Here is a 15,550-nt window from a genome sequence, read left to right on the forward strand (position 1 = left end):
TCAGTATTATCATTATCTGCCAAGACCCTGGTATTAATACAACTTCCAACCTACGTTTATAACTTTTATGCCTCTGTTTCTAAACCTCACTGAAATAGTTATTTGTAAATAGTTATTTGTTATTTCTCCTAGCACTAGGAGAATAAACAGAAAGTTCATTATCATCAGACCATGTACAGGGTGTGCAGCCCTGAGTCAGTCTACAGCTAGCTTTAATCAAAGAGCAGAGAGTCGTGTGATTAAGAGACCATGATCCACTCCAATCTGACCCAGAAGCATATGAGAGTTATGGACAAATCTCACTAGAATTAGAATCACAAAGCATTAAGAACTGGAAGCACTCTTAGAGATCATTATCTAAACTACAACTACTTTTCACAGAAGGAAACCTGAACCCAGATAAAGGAAGAGATTTGCCCAAGAAGATGAGGCAAAACTAGAGCTAAAGGCCCTTAGCTCTCAGTGTGTCCCGGTTCTTTCCACATCATCATGCTACCTTTCACCTGTTAAAGAACCTTAAACCACAAACTTCATCCACTCTGCTCTAATTTCTCACTTTTCTTCCCAATTAATTATCTAACAGGAAAAAAATTTTTAAATGTGCTTTATGAAATGTCTTCCCTAAATTATCTATTATTTGCCTTAAATTTACACTACTGGAAGCTACAGGGAGATGCTAACTAAAAGTATATCTAAATAAATAAATAAATAAATCTAATTCACTAAAGGCCTATTTGAAACGAAATTTCAATCCACAAAAAAACTCTTAATTTTATTTATTTTTCGGCCGTGCTGTGTGTTTTACGGATCTTAGTTCCCTGACCAGGGATTGAACCTAGGCCCCAGCAGTGAAAGCACCAAGTCCTAAGTACTGGACCACCAGGGAATTCCCAAAAAACTTAATTTCAGAGTTGGAAAAGTGGATGGTACATTCAGAGTATTATCTTCCACAACTGCTTACTTTCACTAAAAAAATTTATCCAAAATAGTAATTTGATTAACCCATTTAACCCAGAGCATCAGACCAGGATAACCAACTTCTAAATGAGTCACATTTCATCTCATCTGTAAACAAGCAACAGGAAAGAGACTAAATTTGATGCCGGAATAATCTGTTACAAATATTTGTGACATTATTCCAGCAACCAATTTGGATATGATCATGTCATGCTGGAGAACCTACTAAAGTACATTCACCTTCAGAGATTTTTTTTCTTTCGTATTTTTCCTTTTTAAATTACAAATTGGAAGAAGCTACTAGGTTTGACACAAAGATCAAAACTACTTCCCAGAGTACTGCCAAATAACTTATTTTCAAACAAATTAAGAAACAGTCTTATCAGCAATTTTGGAACTCTACCCAAAACGTCCACATATATTCTGGTTCTGCTAATTCTAGAAATAAATTTGCAACTGCTTTGTAAATTTGCTGATGTTAACCCAACATCAATTTACAAACACCTTTAGGGATGCAAACCTCTTCTTCCCACAAAATGCCAAAATCCCAAGGCCACCTAGCCACTCCTAAATACAGGGTTTCTCACAAAATGCATCTTATTTCCAAAACATTTATAAGCAATGTAACTGCTCACCAATGACCCCTACCTCACATCACACAAAATAAACTCCAAGTGGACTTAAAAAAAAAAAAAAAAAAGCATATAAACAAACATTAAATGTGAAAAGCTTTAAAACATTTAGAAGGAAATATAGGAGAATATTTGTACAAATTCCGGGTAGAGGATTTGAAATAAGTTATAAGTATAAACCATAGACATAAAGATTGATAAATATGTCTATATGCTTTAGAAAATCAAAACAAAACCACATACTAGGAGAGTATATTTGCAGTACACATAAACAAAGGATTAAAATCCAGACTCTATATAAAGAACTTCTACAAATCAATAAAAAAGGCAAAAAACTCAATTATTCAGATAAAAAAAGATTAACTTATTAAATACTTATTGAACACTTACGTATGCCAGGCATTGTCCTTGTCACTAGAGGTACAACACTGACAAAAGGAGAAAGTCTCTCATCTTGTGGTTGGTGGAGCAAGACATACACTCAAGTAACTATATACTGTATGCCAAGTGATGATAAACGCTAAAAATAAAGTGGGCTAAGGGGATGATCAATTAAAAAAAGAAAAAACCTATATGGCTAATACACACATGCAAAGATTCATTTTCACTACTAATCAGAGAAATACAACTTAAAACTATAATAAAATATTTCATACTCACAAGAATGGCAAAAAATTTTAAAGTCTAACGACATCATGTGCCATTAAGATGTACAGCAACAGAAATGCATATATTGGGAGTATAAACTGGTATAATTCCTCTGGAGAATAATGTTGACAGTTAAAGATGTGCACATCCCGTGAACCAGAAATTCCAGTTTTAGGTATAAACCCTAGAGAAATTATCTCAAGTCAGTAGAAAATATATACAAGAATATTCTTGGCAGCGCTCTCTGAGTACAAACAGGATACAGTACAAAATGGATAAATAAAAACTGGCACTTTCATACAATGAATACTATAAAACAGTGAAAATGAAGAACACACATACCATGAATGAATCCCACAAACAGAAGCCTGAGCAGAAAAAGAAGTTACAAAAAACAACTTCTTGGTTTCAAGAATCAAGAGCTAGGGACTTCCCTAGTAGTCCGGTGGTTAAGAATCTGCCTTCCAATGCAGAGGACAAGGGTTCAATCCCTGGTCAGGGAACTAGGATCCCACATGCTGTGGGAAACTAAGCCCCCGTGCCGCAGCTACAGAGCCCACACACTCAGAAGCCTGCACACCACAACTAAAGGGAAGCCCACAAGCCGCAATGAAAATCCGACGCAGCCAAAAATAAATAAATAAACATTAAAAAAAAAAAGCTACAAAAAAGCAACAACAAAAAAAGGAGAAAAACGCTAAAAAAAAAAAGAAACAAGAACTTCTTGGTATCAGTTGGTATTGAACAATTTACATGAAGTTTTAAAAACACAAAAATAGTGTATTTTGTTTACAAAACATACATTTTTAATAGAAGTCTAGAAAAATGCATAAACACCAAGTTAGAAGAGAGGTTGGGGGAGAAGGGAAGAACAATTCTAGAAGACTTAGCTATGGTGGTAAAGCTTTATTTCTTAAATTTATTAAACCGATCTCTTAAATAGTCAATACATGGGCACCAGTTATACAGTATTATTCTTTGTACTTTCTACATGTCTTCAGATTGCATACTTTAAAACCATGAAAAAAATGCTGTACAATGCTGAACCTGTTGTTGTGCTCACTTTAGACTTCATTTCTCAGTCCCTCTCTAGAGGAAAAAAGGATTAATACAATTCTCTATAATAGTGACAGAAAAGTACAAGCATTCCCACGTACCTCATAAGCTTCTTGGCCACACACATTTAAACTTTTGCAAACAACTTCCAAAGATTGAAATAGAACTCATAAAGCAATGCTCTTAAGGTTAAATCAAAGAAACAACTCCACATTGAAGGACAAGCATATGAAAGTGTATGTGGAGGGGAATTCCCTGGCAGTCCACTGGTTAGGACTCTGCGCTTCCACTGCAGGGGGCACGGGTTCCATCCCTGGCTGGGGAACTAAGATTCCGCAAGTTGTGCAGCACAGCCAAAAATAAAATAATTCTTTCTTAAAAAAAAAGAAAGAAAAAAAAAAGTGTATGTTGAATACAGGCAGAGTGATTAAGAGCAAGAATTTTGCAAATGTGACCGACATGGATTAGAATCCTGACTCCACTACTGTGCAGGCTTGAACAAGGTGTGTAATCTTACTACTAAGTTTCTCATATCAAAAAACAGATACAGGGCTTCCCTGGTGGCGCAGTGGTTGAGAGTCCACCTGCCAATGCAGGGGACACGGGTTCGTGCCCCGGTCCGGGAAGGTCCCACATGCCGCGGAATGGCTGGGCCCGTGAGCCATGGTCGCTGAGCGTGCGTGTCCGGAGCCTGTGCTCCGCAACGGGAGAGGCCAAAACAGTGAGAGGCCCGCGTACCACACACACACAAAAAAAACCAGATACAGGGCTTCCCTGGTGGCGCAGGGGTTGAGAGTCCGCCTGCCGATGCAGGGGATACGGGTTCGTACCCCGGTCTGGGAATATCCCACATGCCGCGGAGCGGCTGGGCCCGTGAGCCATGGCCGCTGAGCCTGCACGGCAGGAGCCTGTGCTCCGCAACTGGAGAGGCCACAACAGTGAGAGGCCCGCGTACAGCAAAAAAAAACAAACAGATACACTGATCTTATAAAATTACCATAGGATTAAACGAATTAATGTATGTAAAGCACATAGCACACTGTATTCTAAAAGGGCAGTTTGAAAAATACGAAGTTGGAAGGGAAAGGTAACAGTGGATAGGCTCAACAAGGAGAACTTTAGTTTCCCAAATTGTTTCAGTAGTGAATCAAGATTTTATACTTATATTAAGGCTTTTTTCCCCACTAACATGCTTACATAACCACCAAACAACAAATTAAATCCTTAAAGATACTTCCATTTCCAGAATCACCTTTTAAAAAACTGAGCTGATACTAAAATATCTGTCCAATGCAAAGCAGAGATCCGGCTAAATCCTTAGCATTTTGTTTAATTCCACATTGGGTCCAATTCAGGTGCTGCTACTCAGGGAGAAAAAAAAATGACACCAAATGCTATATAACTTGTATCAAGAAATACAGTCAAGGGACTTCCCTGGCGGTCCAGTGCTTAAGACTACGCGCTCTCAATGCCAAGGGCACGGGTTTGATCCCTGATCAAGGAACTAAGATCCCACATGCCGCAAAAAACATAGTCAAGAAAAAGTTGTGAATATTTTCTACAGAAAACTAGATTATTCATGAGTTACTATATGAAAGGCTGAGTTTTGTACACATAATGCATCCAAAAAGTGTATCCAGGACTTAAAATTTTGATTTGAACAATGTTTTCCTACACAGTAAAAGGAGTAAAGGCAGGAGGATGAACAATACAGAAGACAAAGCCTGTATCCTTACAGCTCTGCAATGATATTTAATACAGAACAAGGAAACCAAAGATCCTCTCCTCAGAAAGCACCTCCTATTTCTTGTTCACAGCTCTAGGATAAGTTACCAGAATAAGATCAGGTGAGAAGGGAAAGGTTAAGATTCCAGATGGAATAACACATTGTTATAATATTATATATACATATTATATCTGGAACTTAAGTTACAGCTTATGTATACTTTTGACCAGCACATAAAATCTTTTTTTTTTTTTGCGGTACGCGGGCCTCTCATTGCTGTGGGCTCACCTGCTGTGGAGCACAGGCTCCAGACGCGCAGGCTCAGCGGCCATGGCTCACGGGCCCAGCCGCTCCGCGCCATGTGGGATCTTCCCGGACCGGGGCACTAACCCATGTCCCCTGCATCGGCAGGCGGACTCTCGACCACTGCGCCACCAGGGAAGCCCTCAGCACATAAAATCTTAGTTTCCTAAAAATCCCAGCAATGCTAGGTGACAATTTCAAAATTAAACAGTTAACCTTTGATTTACATTCATGGCTCATGTATGAAAATAGCTCAACACGTTAATGGTCAGGGCAGGTATCAGATTTTATCAGGAAGCTGCTCTTTGGGCTAACCATGTTAAAATTTTTTTCATTAAGCTGCCTTCTCTCAAAGAGAAGATGTTTCAAAAATATTAAAAAATGATAATAAATGATATGAGAAAGCATTTGCAATAGTTAAATGACACTCTACGTATCATTCTTTCAATGAATTTTGGATCCACTGCTTCTAAACCAAGAGTCCAACAATTTGTTGAAGAGATGGTTCACTGTAGTGGGTAAACTCAAATGACATTCAAAACAATTACATTTGAGAATTTCTAGTGCTCAACTAACACTGTTCATTCAACTGTCAAAACAGCACAAGGGGGCTTCCCTGGTGGCGCAGTGGTTGAGAGTCCGCCTGCCGATGCAGGGGACACGGGTTCGTGCCCCGGTCTGGGAGGATCCCACATGCCCCGGAGCGGCGGCGCCCGTGAGCCATGGCCGCTGAGCCTGCGCGTCCAGAGCCTGTGCTTCGCAACGGGAGAGGCCACACCAGTGAGAGGCCCGCGTAACCAAAAAAAAAAAAAAAGGAGACTCATAAGAGTTCAATCATAAATATTGAACTCTAGCTAATGATATGCATGTTGAAGCGTTTAAATATAAAATGTACTGATTTCTGCAACTTACTTTAAAATGCTTCAAAAAAAATAAGGAAATGGGCAAAGGACTTGAACAAATATTTCTCAAAAGAAGATATACAAATGGTCCACAGCATATGAAAAGAGGACATCACTAATCAATAGGGAAATGCTAACCAAAGCTACCCCACACCCATTAGAATGGTTACTATTTAAAAAAAAAAAAAAAGAAAAGAGGAAGGAAGGAGGGAGGAAGGAAGGAGGGAAGGAAGGAGGGAGGGAGGGAGGGAGGGAGGAAATGCTGGTGAGGATGTGGAAGAATTGGCGCTGTAGTTGGGAATGTAAACGGTGTAACCACTGTGGAAAACAGCAGAGAATGGCAGTTCCTCAAAAAACTAAACATAGAATTACCATATGATCCAGCAATTCAACTTCTGGGTATATACTCAAAAGGACTGAAAGCGAGGTCTTGAAGAGATATTTGTACACCTAGGTTCACAGCAGCATTATTCACAATAGCTAAAACATGGAAAAAACCCAAGTGTCTGACTGATGGATAAATGGATAAGCAAAATGTGGTATATACCTACATACAATGGAATATTATGAAGGGAAATTCTGACATATTACAACATGAATAAACCTTGAGGACATTATGCTAACTGAAGTGAGCTAGTCACAAAAAGACAAATGCTCTGATTCCCCTTATAATGAGGTACTTAGAGCAGTCTAAACCTTAGAGACAAAATAGAATGATGGTTGTCAGAGGCTGGGGATGGAAGGGAGAATGGGGACTGACTATTTAATGGGGTATAGAGTACCGATTTTGCAAGATGAAACATTCTGCAGATGAACAGTGATGATGGCTGCACAACAGTGAATGTACTTAATACCACTGAACTGCACACTTAAAAATTATCATGGTAAATTTTATGTTCTGTATATTTAGCCACAACAAAAAAACCTGGAAAAAAAATACGGTGGAGTGATGAGTATAAAGATATGTGATTAAAAAAAAAAAAGATATGTGATAAAGTAAACATAGCAAAATGCTAACAAATGTAGAATCTAAGTGGCGGGCGTATGGGTACTCACTGTACAATTCTTTCAACTTTTCTGCATGCTTGAAATCTTTCATAATAAAACACTGGACGAAAAAAAAAAAATCAAAGAAATTTTCATCCCTACGAAAAACACTTGATGCAGAGCAACTAACCTACCCAGTATAAGAGAAACATGAGCCTAAAGGGATGAGAGAATGTAAAAGCCAACTTACACTAAATCTTCTAAAAGTTCATTTCAGCCACATTCAATGGGATCATCACAACTGTAATAACACTAACACAGTGGGAATATATTTGCCTATCCTAGCCCCAAAGTAACAAATTAAGATTTAGCTCATCCAACATAAATAACCAATATTCTGAAGGCAATATTTGAAGCCCCCATTTAAGCAATAAATCCATCCACTTCTAAAAAATAACTAACCTGGACAGAAATTAAATCCTAAAAGAATATCAATCAGTAAAGATCTGTATACCACGTTATTTTCATTTTAGTAAATGCCTAGCACTTAGCAGACATTTAGTAAGTATTTAATGCCCTCTTTCCCCCAAAAAAGAAAAGCCATACAACATCAAAAACAATCCATGCATGAATCTCAATTCCAGTTCCTGCTCAGTTGTTTTTAAAGTGATGAACAGAAACTCTAATAGGTTAAAAAAAATTCTAATCCAGAACTAGGAGGTTTAGCAAAATTGTCCCCATGTTTTCCCCTTTGGCCACAGAGGTAGCATTCTCTCTGCATTCTGAACAAACCCATTGTGGGCTAAGTGGTAAAGAGAGTTTAAATATTATGAAAATGGTGATGCATAAATGATGGCCAAAGCAAAGTCCAAAATTCTTTTGTAAACTCTAAGGGGAGAAAACTGCAACTACTCTGAGGCTCCACCTATCATATGCAGAAGCAATGCTGACAAAAACATGAAAAGACAATCTAGATCCACGCTAACAGAACTTCCTGAGATGAGGAAAATGTTCCATATCTATGCTCCTCAAAATGGCAGCCACCATTCACATGTTGCTGCTATTGCCCACCTGAAATATGGCTAGTGTGAAAACTATACTAAGTATACTAAGTAAGTATACTAAGTATTTAATTTTAATTAACTCAAAGTAAGCTAGCCACATTTGGCCAGTGGCTACCAAAATGAACCGTGCAGATCTAGACCACAGACCACATATTTAAGGTAATTTTTCTCCAACAGAATCTAAAGCTCAGTACACGCTTAATAAACACTAAGGAGGAAATGGAGAGTCAGAAAGGTTTTTGAACAGAACAAAAGCATCAGTTCTGGGCATTTTTCTACACATTGTATTATGTCAACAAATATGGTGCTTCCATCTACTTCTCTTTTCTACCTAGCATTCCACTGTACACACATGCTATAACATAAGCAGTTCCCTAGTGTTGTACATTTAGGTTGTCTTTAATTTTTCACTTAATGTAACACTGTAATGATTATCCTTATCTTTAAGGACCTGTGCAATTATTTCCTTATGGTATATTCCTAAAAGCACAGGTACATTGTGTTGTTCTCTGGAACAGCTACAGCACCTTATATTGCTACCAGGAGTACCTGAGAATGTCCATTTCCCCACACCCTCACCAACAATAACCGTTATATTGTTTTTTTTATCATGATGGAGATCTGAGGGAAAAAATGGTATTTCATTTTTTATTTAATCTGTATCTCTAGTTTTCACGTGATTTATTTTGTCAAGTTAACGTAATTTTCAAAAAGGTTAGCCAACTGTTCCAGAGCTGTTTATTGAATAATTAAGTCATCCTTCCCTCACAATCTTGAACACCAACTTAATCATGTACTCAGCACTTTCCATATGCTATCAGTTGAGGGCTCTGGGTGTTTCTCACTGTCCTTTCAGATTTAATGCCATATAACTACTTCCCTTTCCCAAGTAGCTAACAAGCAATCCATCTTCCATATATAATAAAATTAATTTGTTGAATCCCTACTATTAACCCTGGCACTGGGCTAACCATCTAGCCATCACAATAACCCTTGTTGGAGGTAGATAAGAGATTTCCATCTCCATCTGAAATTGAACAGATACACTGAAGGGTTAAGCAACTTGCCCCAAGGTCCCAGTTTAATTAAAAACAACAACAAAAAACTTCTGATAAGAAACGACTTCCATTTCTCATCTCATTCCAAGGTCTCTAGGTACCACAGATCATATAACTCCATGACCATGCCCTATTAAATGAACACTACAGCTGAAAATATTCTGCTAAAAGTGGAACAGAAAATATCCCCTACCAAACCCCAAAGTATAAAATATCAATGCAGCACCTCAGACTGAAATGGGGGTGGGCTATTCAGAGCCTGGCCAGCTTAGCCTCCTTCCCTCATAACGCCTGAGGCACCTCCTCACTCCAGAGTATTTTAAAACCTCCTGTCCCACCTACACTTGGCTAAACTTACCAAAAATTCAAGGAAAACAATCATTACCACAGCCTACCTACAGAGTTACCTCAGTCTTTTTGTTTTTGTTTTTGTTTTTGTTTTTTGGTACGAGGGCCTCTCACTGTTGTGGCCTCTCCCGTTGCGGAGAACAGGCTCTGGACGCGCAGGCTCAGCGGCCATGGCTCACGGGCCCAGCCGCTCCGCGGCATGTGGGATCTTCCCGGACCGGGGCACGAACCCGTGTCCCCTGCATCGGCAAGCGGACTCTCAACCACTGCGCCACCAGGGAAGCCCGCATTACCTCAGTTTTACAGAACAGCCTTTAGAGAATGAGTTCTGAATACAAATTTTTATAAATTATTATAACTCATATATAATAGATGTACACATTTTAAAGATACAGTTCAGTGAGTTTTGACAAAATATACTATGTAAACACCACCCAACCCAACAATAGAATACTTTTATCGCTCCAGCAAGTACGCTCTTGCCCCTTGCCCCTTGGCAATCTCCTCACCAACCGCCATACAAATTATTTTCAACAGAATCTGAGTAAGCTAGAACTCGATAGTGGGAGCACTTCCAGAGACTGTCACCCAGTCAGCCATCTATTTATTCCCATATTAATTCATCCTTTCTCTCAATATTTACTAAGCCTCTTCTTTTTAATAGAGAATGTCCTAGGTGTGGGGATTCAGCAGTGAATCAAACAAATCCCTGCTTCACTCTCTAAAAAGGTGAAGACACAACAGATGAAAATAAATAATGTAATATCCCATAGTAATAACACGGCGTTGGGGAGGGGTATTGGTTAACGATCAGAGTACCATTATAGATAAGGTCATCAAGAAAAGCCTCTCTCAGAACACTTTCCAATGTGATACATGCATACAAAGGGACATCAAAACTGTCAGAGTGAGACTTCCCTGGAGGTCCAGCGCTTAGGACTCCGTGCTTCCACTGCAGGGGGTGCGGGGTTTGATCCCTGGTCTCCCTGGTCGGGGAAACTAAGATCCCACATCCCGCATGCTGTGCGGCCAAAAAAAAGGCTTTGTAAAGGATAACTTTATAACACCTGAAACAAGAATTTTTTTTACATTAAAAAATTCACCCAATTCTTTTTCTTTATTGGGCAACCCACTCTGGCGCCTGACCAACTTCCTCAATCTCCTTCATTTTTAAAGTTTTCTCTGATAGCCCATAATCTGGTAGCCAAAGGTTTTAGTCAAGACTCTAGGACACATAGGACACATCCTTTAGATACAACGGGATCATTTTCCGGGAAGCCCTGATACAATGGAGAGTCCTGGAGTGAAGAAATCTCTACAGTAACTTCAGAAAGCAGTCTCACCTCTATGACTCCTCTATCAATCCTTTCTGTAGGGACTTCCCTGGTGGTCCAGTGGCTAAGACTCAGACTCCATGCTCCCAATGCAGGGGGTCCGGGTTAATCCCTATTCAGGGAACTAGATCCCACATGCCTCTACTAAGAGTTCGCATGCCGCAATGAAGATCCTGCACGCCGCAACTAAGACCCAGCGCAGCCAAATACTTTTTTTTTTAAATCCTTTATGTATCCTGACCTTTTAATTAAAATAGACAAAAATAAAATTGAGTTATGAACCTCTCCAAAACACACACAGGATTTCTGAAAGCAAAGCGATCGACTTCACAAATGCATACATTAAACACACACACACACACACTTTTGCCTCAGGACAGGCGCCAAAAGTCTTCTAATTAGACATTCAGCAACTTCTCTTTGCTTGGCCTTCTATCTTCTGAAACAAGCCAAGCTGTGCAGTTACTGCATTCCAGATGCTGAAAAGCAAATCAGGCAGAACAAAAATGAGGACAGTGCACACGTGCCAGCTAAAAAGGCATGGTCAGGGGTCAGATCAATGCCTTTTGCTTTCTAAAAGCCCTTGGGTTTCTTCAGTTTGGAAAGAAAATAATTCAATGTTTTGGGGCCCCCTCCCCACTGCACCGCTCCATCTCCCTCTTCTGAAGTTATCTAAAATTTCCTTTTTTTTTTAAAGAAGAAACAAAGGAAACAAATAAAGCACCAAAGCAGAAAAAATATTTTTTAGTGGTGATATAAGGACATGCCCAACTATAAAAGACTGCTGCTGCAAGCAGAAACACAGGTCCATGGCTGCCAGATCTGATTTTTCAAAGCAGCCTGAATCCACATTTTTACATGAAATCTCCCTGTTTTTCAATGTTGACAACTAATTCAAATTTACAACACTGTGTGAGCCAAACAAAACACATCTGTCGACTGGATTTAGTCCATGAGCCTTCAGTCTTCAACATCTGCCATAAAAAGAAAAATACATGGTTCTTTCAGTGGTAGAGCTCTAACTGTGTGGAAAAAAGCACACCCTATGCTTCCAGTAACACACTATCATCTGAAAAACACACTACAAAATATATAAACATACATATGAAACCCCTGTTAGAAGGAAAGCAAGAAGAAAACAATCTCACTCTTCACACACTAAGGCGCTCCATTTCTACCACTAAAATAGAAACTATAAACAAAACCCAATGGAAGAAAACAGTAGGAATGAATATGGATTTTCGTGAAACTGAGCTCACTAATGTTCAGCTTCCTCAGTATGTGCATCGGCCCATAACTCCTAGAGAAAAAGAAACTAAAAGGTGACTTTTCTATGGCACAGCATTTAACTCTGATTTAAAACAAACAAAAAACGAGTTCCCTAAAGAAAGGCAACCTTGGGCTTCCTTGGTGGCGCAGCGGTTGAGAATCCGCCTGCCAATGCAGGGGACACGGGTTCGAGCCCTGGTCCGGGAAGATCCCACATGCAGTGGAGCAACTAAGCGTGTGTGCCACAACTAATGAGCCTGTGCTCTAGAGCCCATGAGCCACAACTACCAAGCCCGCTTGCCACAACTACTGAAGCCCTTGCGCCTAGAGCCCACGCTCCACAACAGAAGGCACTGCAATGAGAAACCCACACGCTGCAACACAAAGTAGCCCCCACTCGCCACAACTAGAGAAAGCCTGCACGCAGCAATGAAGACCCAATGCAGCCAAAACTAAATAAATACAATAAATTTTATTTTTTTAAAAAAAGGCAATCTTTTAGAAAGGGTACCCATGACTCTTAACTCTCCTGGTAAGCCATGGGCTTTTTTAACCCTTTTTTTTTAACCCTTTTTTATGGGTTATAAACCTGCACAAAGAGCCCACGTGCAGCAACTAAGACCTGGTGCAGCCAAAAAAAAACAAACAAAACAAAACCTGAATTACAAACTCTATAGAGCCCTGGTTCTTAAATTTTGAGACTCTAATGAATGATGGAAGGTAATGACTCCTTGAGAAAATGCACTTCCCTCACAAAACGTTTAGAGTTCATGAGCTCCCTGTAGTCCATGGACCGTACTAAGAACGTCTTGCTCTAGAGAATACTGAAACTACCTAATCTCAAAACCCTCTGCTTCTTCCCACCAACGCATCTCCACTCCATCTCTCTACTTCAGGCAACTATCATCTCCAGGCTATAACAGTACAACAGCCTCTTAACTGGTAGCCCCACAATCCATTTTCTACACCCCTGGCAAAAACGATTTTAAAATGTGTATCTGGGGACTTCCCCGGTGGCGTAGTCGCAGTGGTTAAGAACCCACCTGCCAACGCAGGGGACACGGGTTCGAGCCCTGGTCTGGGAAGATCCCACATGCCACAGATCAACTAAGCCCATGCGCCACAACTACTGAGGCTGCGCTCTAGAGCCCGCAAGCCACACCTACTGAGCCGGTGTGCCACAACTACTGAAGCCCGCATGCCTAGAGCCAGTGCTCCACAACAAGAGAAGCCACTGCAATGAGAAGCCCGCGCACCACAACGAAGAGTAGCCCCCGCTCGCCGCAACTAGAGAAAGCCTGCACGCAGCAATAAAGACCCAAAGCAGCTAAAAATAAAAAATAAATTAATAAAAAAAAAACCTGTACTAATTATGCTATTAAACTAATATGCTAAAGAACTACTACTACTACTGCTGCTATGACTACTATTAACACCACCACCGCTACAATTGGACTGTACCTAATCTGCAGGCTAAAAACACCAGTCTCCAAAACCGGACATCTTTCACTAGTGCTAAGAGATGTAAAAAGCAGAGATGGAATTGTATTGAACGTAAAGGCTTTTAGTTAGACAGTTCCTAACAGAAACTTCAATCAACTCTTCTACAAAATACAATCAAGCTTAAATAGCTGCAGGAAAAAACTGCTTTTGATATTGCTAAAGCATGTATACTAATTCACAAAACTAATTTCCCAGTAGGGAACAAACTAAGCCCAGTTTGTTCCACAAGTTCTTCATGGCAGCAGCCAGCTTTGGCTGTTTAACAGGCTGGATACACACATCGGTCTGTCTAGATAACAGAAAAAACTACAACAAACCGTATTGCCACAAACAAGAAAAGGGAGGGCCATCCGAAAGGGAAAGAAAAAGATGGTGTGATACGTGCCTTTCCAGTCTGGGCCTACAACCTATAAATTCTAAAAGTGACGATAATGATAACTAGTGCTTAATACCTGGCAGGTAATGAGCTAAGTGGTTTTCAATTTACCTCATTTAACCTTCATAGTTACGCTATAAAATAACCAGTGTTGCCGCTATTTTGCAGATAAGGAAACTGAAGGACCTGGAAGTGAAGCTCCTCGACCTGAAACCAAAAGCTAGCAGAGCCAAAACTTGAACCCAGGCAGCTGGCTCCAGGATCCTTCCGTTACGCTGCCACCAGAAGCTTCATCGGCTCTCTCCCGCCAGGCCCTACCACGCTCTCAGAGGCTTTTCCTTCAATCCAATGAACAACCTCCTCGTAAATACTCAACTACCACTGATGGCTCCAACTGCTGGGCAGCAGCGCTACTCGCCAGTTTCTGCCGCCATACTCCATCCCTATGACTTAGAAAGGCAAAGAGAATAACTGATAAAAGTTGCTTGGGTGCTAAGGGAGATGAAGGAAATTACCTTATTCAGGCAGAACACACGCCAATTACCACTGGAACACAAGTCGGCCTCACCTCCAGCGCAAGAGAAATGAAAGTGGGCGCACCAATGTTCCCGTGGGTGATAAATTTGGACTATGCCTCCTCTGGCCACAAGGCAGAAAAGAACGGAAGAGGCACCAACATTTACTGAGTGTCAGCCACATGCGCCCTAGAAGAAGACAGATCCAGGCCAATGGAGATTAGGCTGGGGGGAAGGGCACTCAAGAGTTCCGGGAAAAAGAGAAATCCAAATAATAGGATTCAGGATTCACCCGACTAAGGGGGGGAGATAGAGGAGGTGGAGGCCCCTCCCTGGCAGCTTGCAAGCAAGAAAAAGAAGCATAGGGGGTGCTCCGGAGGAAACGCGGCCCTGAGAGTCGAGAGCTAGGCCGGAGCGAGGGGAAGCCCTGAAGGGCGGGGAGGGGGAGGAGCCGGAGCGAGCAGGGCCCGCTCAGAAGAAGCCGAGGAGCAGGCGAGGGGGAGCAGCTCCGCGCCAGGCCTGCCGGGCACCGTGAGCCAGCGGCCGCGGAGAAAAGATAAAAGACGAAACGACTGGAGCAGACTGAGCTGCCCTAATTCCCATCAAGGGCCCTCACTCACCTGGGCCCACCTCAGCGACGGCAGCAGCAACCTCGCAACGGCACAACCGGCCCGAACCTACCCCCCGCCCGACAGCGCGCCCCGCGTCCCAGCTCTCCGACGACGTCTGCTGCGGCGTCGCCCCGCGGCCTCCTGGGAAATGTAGTCCTAGGTCCCGCCTTCCTGGCAAGCTTGACGGTCTATAGAACTACGTTTCCCACAAGGCAAGGCGAGTGCCGGGCCCGCCGCTTTGCGTCACGCGCCAGGTTGTCG

The 15,550-nt window shown here is 41.3% G+C and overlaps 1 protein-coding gene across 3 annotated transcripts in view; it reads right to left on the minus strand.

Moving 5' to 3' along the window:
- THRAP3 (thyroid hormone receptor associated protein 3) overlaps nucleotides 1-15,402 on the minus strand; it is a 76,196-nt gene extending 60,794 nt beyond the window's left edge. Inside the window, exon 1 of one of the 3 annotated variants that reach the window (XM_030869192.2) lies at nucleotides 15,299-15,402. The gene's annotated coding sequence lies outside the window, so the exon portion shown is untranslated. The remainder of the gene's footprint in view (nucleotides 1-15,298) is intronic. The other 2 variants (XM_030869198.3, XM_060307832.1) reach the window with 2 other exon arrangements.
- Nucleotides 15,403-15,550: the final 148 nt, after the last annotated feature.

Source organism: Globicephala melas, chromosome 1 (assembly GCF_963455315.2).
Source record: "Globicephala melas chromosome 1, mGloMel1.2, whole genome shotgun sequence".
Taxonomy (NCBI): domain Eukaryota; kingdom Metazoa; phylum Chordata; class Mammalia; order Artiodactyla; family Delphinidae; genus Globicephala; species Globicephala melas.